Below are 10303 nucleotides of genomic sequence, written 5' to 3'. Positions count from 1 at the left end.
ATAAGTACACTATGAGGCAAACAGTCTGGGGTGAGGGATAAGTACACTATGAGGCAAACAGTCTGGGGTGAAGGATAAGTACACTATGAGGCAGTTCCCTGTAAGAATGAGAACGAATCAAGGTTCAGTGTCCTCGCCAAGTGAACGCAATCTACAGATTCTGACACAGCCATTCTGCGGCTCCACTTTACCAAACAAATTTAAATTAAGTGAAATATTTACAAGTAACCCTTGCTATCCTTCACCACCAGACCCTGATACTTGACACCAACAATCACTAAGCTTTGCTTCTTATGGGTTAAAGTAAGATACCCTGAAATCCATCTTCATTAAGCCATGTACTGATAAAAGAACAATGTGCAGAGGAATTACGTTAAACTTGCATGGGCCTACAGAAAAATAGATTTTTCTTATTATTAAGTGTTAGTACAATCACAAAAATATTAACATCATCAATGGATATTTGTTGAGTTCATGTATGTGACAGTCATCCTGCTAAGGTTATCTGACTCTTCCATTATCTCTTCTGCTAGTGTTATTATGAACTGACATACTAGGAAGTTGAGGATTCTAAATAACACAAGAGTTACCTGACTGCAAAGTCCATGTACTTAGCAACACCTATTATACTGCTCTGGTAAATAGCTCTAAACATGAATGACCCATCATTGGGAGGAGTTGGTACTCTCACCTGAAACACCTAGCACAGGCCAAAACGCTGAAGGAGCTGTTGATAGCACTTATATTAGGGACACACCAGTTAAATCAGGTTATTGCCAAGAGAGAACCTGTCTTTTTAAAAGATGAGTCCAGTGTGCAACTGAAGCTGAAGCTTTAAGACCACCAACTTAGAGTGGCATGGGATTCAGAAGCTGGACTGCAGAGCAGGAGAGAAGTCTCAGCATGTTCAGAGCCATGCAGCAGAAATCACTTTCAATTACCAGTGACCAGTGACCAGACCTCTGCTTCCAAGAGCAGAGAACCTGGAGCCAGAGGATGACTCAGTAGTTAAAAGCACTGCTCTTTCATAGGACCTGGCTTTGATTCCCAACACCCACATGGCAGCTCACAACTGTCTGTAACTCCAGTCAAGGAAACTCTATGCTCTCTTCTGGCTTCCACAGGCACTACACACAGGTGGTACAGACAGACATACAGGCAAAACACACACACATTAAGAGGAGGGGTGGAAGGAAACTTTGGGCCAGTGAGAAGGCTTAGTGGCTAACAGTACATGTCACTGAGTTGACAACTTGAGATCAAGCACCTGAAGCCATAGGGTGGAAGGAGAGAAATAGCTTCTGTAAGCTGTCCCCTCACAAACATACATGTAACACACATGTACACATATATAAACATAACACACACATATATGCACCTGGAGCAAGAGAAAGAGAGAACAAGGAACCACACTTTAGCCATAGGTCAGGAAAGGAATTTTTCATAGTGTTTTTCAGTGCCTAAACAGCCCAAGAACATGTACCATACAGTACAAAAATATGTACGTTCCTTATGCCAGAGCAACCCTAATCACACTCTTAGTTTTTGAGCATCCATGCTTTGTCCATTATCACTTCGAGCCTCCCATATACCTTCTTTCTCGGGCTAGCTACCCTATTTTAACTTTCCTATAATTTTTCCCAATGTGGATGCCCGCCCACTTCTCAGCTGACACAATCTCCTGTCAAGACTTTCACTACAGGTTCCCCCAGCCCTGTACTCACCTGCAAGAGATCCTCATGTTCCTTGTGGTACCCATCTCCCACTTCAAATTCTTCCTAGCTCCACCATACCTAGTTCCTCTGCACTCACTTCTACTTTACAAGAACCTTGATTTTTCTCTGGGACATCAGTTAACAGTTCACTTTTTCCCTTTTTGGGGTGGAGTCTGTCTAATGTTGCCCTAGTTGAGTCTCTAACTCAAAAACAGGTGCCCAAGTGATCCTGCCACCCCAGAACCCTGAGTGATGGGGACCACAAGCCTAAGCCACTTCTTATTGGAACTGCTCTATTCTGTCCCTCCTCTCTTTACCTTGCTATGCTGAATATATATTGAAGCTCAAAGCCCTTCTATCATGACCCCTAGACTACTTTTCCCTCTTTAAGTGTCTTCATCAGAGGCTTTGTATGGATAGGAGAATGAGACACAGGATTACTTTCTAAAAACCAAAAAACATTATCAGCACTCACTTCATGTGCTTAGCAAACCTAGGCTTGGGCAAGACTTGAAAAAGACTTATGGATAATATTTACTGGCCAAATTTAGCTGAAGAAGTAAATCTACCAAGTGACAGGATAGTGCAGCAATCATATAAACATCTAATAAAGACTATCTCAATATAGCAACAGGTCATAAATACCTGAATTCAGCCGGTAAAGATGTTTGCCACCAAGCCTGGCACCCTGAGTTTGATTCCTGGCAGGCACATGCTGGAAAGAACTGACTCCAACAAACTATCTTTTGACCTCCAAGCACACATCATGGCACCTATGTACACAAATAATATTTGTGTACACACTTCCGAAATAATACATGGAAAATAACCAAATGTTTGAAAGTGCTTGGTCTCATAAAAAGGCCTAATTCTACATAAGAAATGGACAAGAGAATTCTATGAGCTTAGTCTGGCCCCATGTCAAGGTTATGACCTCCTTTCCAAAGTTACTAAGAACAAGAATCAAACAGCCCAGGGGGAGGGAGCAGGGTGTTGACCGTAATAAAATGACTGGATAGTCAACCTATTGGGAAAATGTAAAACACAGTGTTATGGAGTGATCTGCTATATAATCTTAGGCAATCCCCGTTGCTGCTCTAGTGAATGCAGATAGTTCATGTAAAAGAACATGACCTAATAGAGTTCCACAGCCTGAGCACTGAAGCCGTGTTTCCAGGGGTAACAGGCGGGAAGGGAGGTGTCATAGTGAAAATATTATGAAAATGAAGATAAAAATGTGATACAAGGCTTTAAGGAAAGGTTTAGAAATACTGACGGACAAACTTTTAGGTCAATAGGAAAGGGCTTAGAGGTGACTACCGCCAAGGTCCACTGACTCATGATAGTCTAATGGAGTGCCACACTGATTTATAGACCTGGGGTTGGAAAGGCAAGAGCGATAAACCATTTCTCTATGATACCTCTTAATGACCCCGTTCCATGCTCCAAAGCTTTGAAAGAGACCAAATCATAGCACCCAGAATGGAATCTTGGGTTCTCTGAGGATGTAAAAGTAATGACAAGTGGAAATTGTTCTGACTGACCCACAGGTCTTGTTGGAAATTCTGTAAAAGATACTGTCCTCTGTTACAGACACTGCATCCCACCAGAAGGGGTACTAGTAACGGGCTATCTCTCCAGCGGAGGAAGTCATTCTTTTTCTTCTAGGAACTGGGACTGTAAATGTAACTAAAGAATTAAATCCCTGCATCTAAAACTGATGAAAATTTACATCGCTGGACTAAGTGTTACACTGGTATCTGTAGTCAACACCTACATGCTGTTGCATTTGTATATTATTGCAATTCTTCTAGGAATGGGCATGGATCTAGTAGAACAGGATGGGAAATCCCTGTTACCAGAACAAAAGACTTGGGGCATAAGGAAGAAATGGTGAAAGTACAGAACCCATGTAACACCAAGATGGTTCACTGTACAATGTCAACAACCCAAAGACATTCTTTAAATACAAGAACTCTCAGTCCATCAAAAATAAAAAAATCTCCAGGAGACCCATAATCCAGATAAGACCAGGACATAAGCTATATTTTCCTGAGAGTTTATGAAGATCTAGAAGGATCATTCATACATGTATTATTAAACAAACAAATCAAGGCAAAACATTTGAATTCAATTATTCTTCCTCGGTAAGTCTCAGGATAAAACATTCTTCAAGTGTCAGAAAAATTTTAAGTTTGAACTTTAAACTTTTCTTAAAACAGGTCAAGCAAACTGTACAAAAATTAAACTTCATATCTCTGAGGTTTTAGTGGTATTAGTGAACTTTGCAAGCAACTTAAAATTGGTGGGTTTGGGGCCAAAGGGGTAGATGGCCAAGTAGACATTATCTTAACATCAATCCAGGTATTTTACAGTTTAATTCCAAACAAGCTTGTGAGAAAGGTTCCCAGAAGTTCTATTAAGTGTAGTGACAGAGTTCTAAAGAAGACAAAGCTGACCACAGTAGTAAAGAGCTAGAGTCAAACTCTGAAAATCAGCAGGTGACTGCATCTGGGAAGTCTAATGACAGCAGGAGAAAGAAGCCAGTCAGGCAGCCAGTAGCTGAGGGACATCAGGACCTGCCCCAGAGAACAGAGCTGGTGGGCGTGGACTGCACAGCTTCAGTCTATTAAGTGTTGTCATAGACAACAATGGACACTGACCTGAGTGCTACACACACACACACACACACCCCTACCTTTAACCTCTATTCTTTGAGAAATGTGGGTTATCTCTCTCTGCTCAACTTTTCCTTACCCCCAGAAAACAAAAAGTAGCACAAACATTATGATGTCAGAAGTGTCCCATTGTATTAAAAAAAAAAAACCCCACATCTATGAAAAGTATCAATGCATTAATTCAAATTTTAAGTTCAATCATTAGCTTACATCAGCACAGAAGCAAGGCAGCCACCAAAGTACACTTTAGTTTAACAAATAAATAGAACCACTATACATCGCCATTTCAATAGCAATAAACATTCCTCCACCTCCTTCTGTTTACTGTCCCAGGGATGGTGAACTGTGCACTGTCCCAGGAATTATACAACATATAAGAAATTTATTCTATATATGCATAGCCATACACCTCACAGTCTTATTAAGGTTCAAATAGACACAATTTACCGAGCAAATACAAGTCTAACGCCTGTATAGTCCAGGTACTGCCTTTATGTAGCTTACATTCTAGTGAAGAAAATTACAGCTTGACAAAGTAGTGACTATTAAAAATCAAAGGATCTCACATGTTACCTTGAGCTTAAATCTATTCCATAAGGAAACTGTCCATAAAATAAAATTCTGAAATAGTACCTCTAGCTGGGGATGTAATTCAGTGGTTGAGTGGCTGGCCTAGCATGTACATGCTGGGTTTGATCCCAGCACCTCAAAAGAATAAAAATAAACAAATTATTTAAAAGGAAAACACCATAAATTCAAATAGTATCTGAATATTTTCTCTCTAGAATTAGCTTTCAAGATAATCACATTTACATGGTACCCTTGGAAAACACTTAAATCAAAGCAAAAGAAACAAGCATGAAGATTTCCCACTCTATAGGCCCAATCTTCTGAAACTCATTTTCATGTGTAGAAGTAGAAAATTGGGAAAGCTTTCCAACAAAAGTTCTTCATAAGAGAACCTTTGTAAACCCCTTAGAAACAGTTCATCCTAACTACAATCATATTGTGGTCTTTGCTATGAAACCTTCAATATACGATCCTCCTGCCTCCGAAGCATTGACTAGCTTGTACCACCATGTCCTTCTACAGGCATTCTTATTCTGTGTGTATTAATTAATCACAGCAAAACTGGTATTCAGTGTGAACAAGACTTTCCGTACACACATGAAATCCCAGGAAGAATGCCTATTGCAATTTGTTCTCGTCTGTTTTAAACTTAGAAGGTATAAACTAATCTTTGCTTCATTCCTGGCTACATAGCGATGTATCATGAATGACAAACACATAAATGAATAAACTGTATGTCATTGTATCTCATTATCTACCTAGTACCAAACAGAAAATTGTCATGTGTCTCCACCTGCTGCCGTGCCATCTGCTAGCATACCCTCTGCAGTTCTATACCAAGCTCCCCATTTTGGACAAATTGCACATTCTTCTTACCCTTTACATCATCCTTTGGCTCTACTAAATGAGCAGAGGTGTTGGCTTCAGAGAGACTGGGACAATCTCAGACTCTAGATTTATTTACTAGCTGCCACCTTTAGCAAACTGTTTGCTTCTAGATAGTGGAACAGCTATCTCACAGGATGGTGTGAGGCTTAAGGGAGAGAGAGAATATATCTGTGCCCGTTACATAGTGAGTTCTCAATGGCTGTTCTAGTCACATGGAATTCAGCTTCAAAGTACAGTAGAGTTGGATTATTTCAACTGTATGATTTCTGACCCTCCAACATGCTTGATATCCGCTTACTTTTCTCTTAGATATAGCATCTTACTCAAGCAATGTTTCTAAGTAATCCACAGTATCCAGTAAAACAGTTTATATAATAAGTAAAAGCCCCATTTTCCTCTCTTTTGTCCAACGTCCCCAATTGCCATCATCATTTAAATAAAAGAACTGATTTGCAGGGAATCTCTAGTGACAATGTCGCACTGTTGGTACTTAATAATGGCTTTTCAGGAAGGCAGGCAATATGCTCTTACTCTCCTGGTTTTGTGGATCCCATTTCTTTTCATTTCCTTTTATAGACCAAAGACAAACTGTAAGCAAAGTTTTCCACCAAATCGGTTTACGGTGGTTTTTGTTTGTTGGCTTTTGTGCAGCGTCAGCACAGAGTGCTCAGTCAGACAGGAAGTAAGTCCTCCAACCACAGGGCTCGCACTCCTGCTTCCGCTACTCAACACGCCCTGGGAGTTCAAGACGAGTGAGCACGGCTACACTCGGACAGAGCCGCAAGGGACAGGTCTGAGCTCAATTTTCTCTTCCCGTGTTTTTGTTCTGAGAGCCTTCCTTCAATCACTTAAAAACATAAAGTCATCCTTACGCGCAAGAGCTGCACAGGTAACAAGTATGTATCCTGTAGACTCTCATGCTGGTATTTTCATTATGGAGAAGAGTGTAACAACAGTTCTGATTTTTGGCAAACTCAATTTTTTTCAAGCTCTGCTATTCCAAAGTACTTAGGAATATTTCATGTTCAGACAAATACTCCCGAAAAATCTAAGTTGCCCATTTGCTTTACAAATGGAAAGACCAAATTTTATCCCATCTTTTGGTTTACAAACCACCTGTCTTTTAACTAAATTAGAAAGAACTTATCAACTACACACCATGAACTGTATAAAAACACATAACTCCAGGTCTCCATTTAGTGAGTTCTGAGGTGAAAGTCTTTTGTGTCTTCTGTAAGTACCTCTACTGCATACAGAGAAGTATCACACACGGGTTTGCTGCATTCAGTGTGCTGAAGGTCAAGGGACTCACCACTGTGGACATGTTGCAAAACCCGTTATCTCTTTAGAAATACTTACCATGAATGAACGTCACAGGGCTCACTTAGAATTCTTTGGAAGGTCAGCTTCAAGAAGGTAACTTACAATTTAGTCACCAATTAAGGAAGTATAAACTCAGAACTTGTATTTAGAGCAAAGCCAAGTCCTAAAGCATGTTCTGTCTGTGGTGCCATGGAAAATCCTCAGAACATTCAAGGTGCCTGTTTCAGTACACAGGTAAGGCTTAAAAGTAATTCCTTACATCTGCCCCAGGAAAGGGACAAATACAGAATTCAACACTGTGCCTCTGAAATAACCATGTAAAACAATCACATTTTGTAAACCTTGAAAACATAAATTCATGGTCATTTAAACTCTTAACCAAAAGACCAACTATAACAAAGGATAAAACTTTTCAAGGTGAATGCTTAACAAAACTTGGAGAAAGCAGAAAATATGAAAACTGACTTTAAATACAAATATACTATAATAAATCTTATAGCATTAAAAAATAGAGAAATAAATGCATATTTTTCTCTTCTGAGAATTTGTCTCCTAGGAATGGTGGTGATCACTTAGAGCAACAGTGTTAGAGCCAATCAAGGCGGGAGATACTTAGATAACCATAGAGAACGTTTAAAAAAAAATCAACATTTTTAAATGTATATGAAGTTAAAATTAAAAATCTGTCATAAGAGATTCATTATAGAAAGAGTATGTTTCTGAAATATAAGAATTCTTTTTCTGAAATGAACTTATGACAATTTGGGCAATTTACATCATGAAGTCACTTTCTTCATTATAAATCCTTATTTACATTTTGAATGTTGGTGATCTTTTCTTCAAATATACAGACATATATGGCATTTATTTAAATTTCTCTGATGAAGTAATAATTTAAAGTAATCAAACAAAGGATGCTACTTATTGAGTACTCATTATGTGACCAACATCATGCTAAATATAAATACATTTTGTTCAATCTTTCTTACTAGGGAAAGGGACAGAAAGGAGATTCTTGTTTCTCTTTGTTTCCTCTTTTTTTCCTTATTTTCTCTGCCATTATACCTCTCAGAATTTTTTTTTAGGTTCAACTTAAAAATAAAAAACAAGTCAGTGCAATGGTGTCATCTATAGTCCCAGCCACTCAGAAGGCGGAAACAAGAGAGACAGCCTGACACTGTCACTTTAAAAAAGAATCCCAGCCTTAGTTGCTTTGCTTCAGGCCATGTAAAATTACTGTAATTCTCCTGCCCAAAAGACAAACTGAGTTTTCAGGTTTTGAAACATGAACTAAAAAGCATTTATAAAGCATTAAAAGTGACATCCCTGAAGCAATTAGATTCCAAGCTCACTCAAAACAACAGGTATACTATAATTTGTTCCAAATAATTCCTCTTGCCCCATCAGACACTGTCTAACCATTAGTCTGCTGAATTTGAAGCTAACAACTTACTGCTCTTCATCTCCTCTCTACATGCCTGTCTCTGTTGGGCAAATCATATAACTACAATAGCAGTTCAATTAGTTAATGGATAACTGAAGATAGCACTGTATAACAGACCTTAAAGAAGCCAGACATTCATTAACCGCAAGATACTTCACATAGGTATGATACCACTTTAATAAACAGGTTGAATCCTCAGTCAGGTTAATCTCTACATACTACATCATATGTTTATCCCTAGGAAATTTATTCCAAATTCACAATTATACATTCTATGATTATTTTGTAAATCACACAGAGAAAGAAAATTTTCTACATCTTGCAGTGTTGAAAATGGAGCACAGGGCCTTGGCATGCTAGTTCTGAACTATAACCCCAGCACTACTCTTGCGTTTCTAATTAGGATACAATAGTCAAGAGTACTTTGACATAAAGTATGTTCTCTTTGACTCAAACGCCAGGTTAGTAGACATTGAGGATTAGGATTACCCGCCTATTGAAAACCAAGAATCATCTCTACTTTCTCTACGCTGTATCTAATAAAAGCCCTTGCCTATAAGGAGCAGATATCTACTTCTCCCATTTTAAAATTCTTCTCTTCTCATTATACGTGATTGCTGGTGAAGTTGGAAAAGCTCCTAGTCGAGTGAGGTCGACATATAATTTGAGAACCATTACAAAATAATGGAATTCTACAACACAGCTCATTCATCCATCACTTTGATTACTTTGCTCACCGATCATTCATTCTTCAAATGTTTATTGTCAGCTGTGCGAGTTGTAGATGCTAGGAATACAGTAATGAACAACATTTGAAAAAAAAAAAACCCTGCCCCAATGGAGCTTACATTCTAGTTCATCAAAAATTATCTCCAGTTAAAAGGTAAGTACTTGTACATAAGAGGAAAGCATTCCGAAAGGCTCCCCTAGTCAGAACCCTAAAGGCAACAGTGACTACAATCAGTACTTCATTAATATTTCTTTACCCAAAGCAAAAGCAACAGCCTTACTTTATTAATTTCCTTGAGGTTTAACTTATTCTGTGCCATTGCCATTTTTCATCAATGAATACTTTCTAAGTTTGTGAAACATTCCATTAGTTCCTTGAAGAGATTAAAAGACAGGTAACAGTTGTTCAGTTTCTAAAGCCCCTGATGATCAACAAGTATGAAATGAAGCGATGGTCTTTGTGTCTTCACTAGAAGGGAAATGGTTTCAAGACTACACAACTGCTCATTACTCGTGGCTCTACAAGACTTAACAGTTCACTGACAATGCCTGTCTCTGAAGGCTTACTGCTCTATTTCTTGATGTCCTGCCTATTACCTGAATTTCTGCTTGCTTTCTTTTTTTCCTTTTCTTTTTCTTTTTTTTCTGTTTGTTTGTTTGGTTTTTTTGGTTTTTCAAGACAGGGCTTCTCTGTAGCTTTGGATCCTGTCCTGGAACTAGCTCTTGTAGAACAGGCTGGCCTCAAACTCACAGAGATCCATCTGCCTCTGCCTCCCTAGTACTGGGATTAAAGATACCATTATTACGTGGTATCATTAGAAATTGGATTTGCCCCTGACAGAGACCAGATCTAATGCTTACTTGGGGTTACTATCAATTTAGTTACAGCTAAAAAATTATGGATTCTTCTACTGAGCACTCATTTCTTGTCCATGCCCTTATTCTAACATAATCCA

The 10303-nt window shown here is 38.7% G+C and overlaps 1 protein-coding gene across 3 annotated transcripts in view; it reads right to left on the bottom strand.

Moving 5' to 3' along the window:
• Window positions 1–10303, bottom strand: part of Armc8 (armadillo repeat containing 8) — a 93782-nt gene that overhangs the window by 29067 nt on the left and 54412 nt on the right. The gene's annotated exons all lie outside the window — the stretch shown is intronic.

This window comes from Microtus ochrogaster, unplaced genomic scaffold (assembly GCF_000317375.1).
Source record: "Microtus ochrogaster isolate Prairie Vole_2 unplaced genomic scaffold, MicOch1.0 UNK24, whole genome shotgun sequence".
NCBI classification, from domain to species: Eukaryota; Metazoa; Chordata; class Mammalia; order Rodentia; family Cricetidae; genus Microtus; species Microtus ochrogaster.
The sequence above is the reverse complement of the archived record's forward strand: the minus strand, read 5'-3'. Positions and strand labels throughout refer to the sequence as shown.